The sequence below is a fragment of the Bidens hawaiensis genome, unplaced genomic scaffold (genome assembly GCF_021521415.1).
Source record: "Bidens hawaiensis isolate Kalapana, Puna unplaced genomic scaffold, B.hawaiensis_p1.1 tig00019324_1, whole genome shotgun sequence".
Classification (NCBI taxonomy): Eukaryota; Viridiplantae; Streptophyta; class Magnoliopsida; order Asterales; family Asteraceae; genus Bidens; species Bidens hawaiensis.
In genome coordinates this window covers 344,807-345,845 of record NW_027492931.1, presented here as the reverse complement: position 1 = coordinate 345,845, position 1,039 = coordinate 344,807, and the positions used below count along the sequence as shown (strand labels likewise).

Genomic DNA, 1,039 nt, shown 5'->3' with positions numbered 1-1,039 from the left:
TATTATTATTATTATTAATTAAATGAGTATTAAAAGAGGGTAGGTATTGATTCTGGTTTATTTAAATGTAATATGTATTTAATAAATATTATTATTATTTGTTTAGTTTTAATAATAAAAAAAAATAACATGATACAAAATGTCCAATGTAAAATTTGAAAAAACTGATTGGGCATGTAAGGTAAAACATTTTGAGTAAACAAGATGTTATAAAAGGACAAGAACACCCACCCATACATAGGGTGCGAAGGATAAGCAAATCAACTTGAAAGCCCAATGCATCCAATGGCAATAGGGTTCATAATAATATCATCTTAAATCAAATACACCCATCACACCTTATCCTCCCTCCCTCCTCCCCGAACCATTTCTCTCATTTCCCATTTCTCTTTCTCTCAAAACAAAAGACAATGGACAACAACAACACAAACAACCCACCACCACCGCCGCACCATTCCCTGGAGCACAAGCGTACCAACACCTCCTCCAACAACAACACCAACAGCTCCAAATGTTCTGGAACTACCAACGCCAGGAGATCGAACAGGTGAATGATTTCAAGAACCACCAGCTCCCCTTAGCCCGGATTAAAAAGATCATGAAAGCCGACGAGGACGTCCGCATGATCTCAGCCGAGGCCCCGATATTATTCGCCAAGGCATGCGAACTCTTCATCCTCGAACTCACCATCCGCTCCTGGCTTCACGCCGAAGAGAACAAGCATCGGACCTTGCAGAAGAACGATATTGCCGCCGCCATTACGCGCACCGACATCTTCGATTTCCTCGTCGACATTGTCCCCAGAGACGAGGTTAAGGATGACGTCTCCGTCTCTGCTGCTGCTGGTGCTGGTGGGCTGCCCTATTATTATCCGCCGACGATGGGCGGTGGGGTGACGATGGGGAGGCCGGCGGTAGATCCCACCGGGATGTATGGGCCGCCGTAGACGGCGTGGCAGTCGGTGTGGCAAGGGGCTGATGATGGATCCTATGGGAGTGGTGGTAGTGGTCAAGGTGGTATTGATGGTGGTCAAGGCTAA

At 45.5% G+C, this 1,039-nt stretch overlaps 1 pseudogene; it reads left to right on the top strand.

Moving 5' to 3' along the window:
* The first annotated feature begins 410 nt into the window (after nt 1-410).
* Nucleotides 411-1,039, top strand: LOC143558109 (nuclear transcription factor Y subunit C-1-like; annotated as a pseudogene).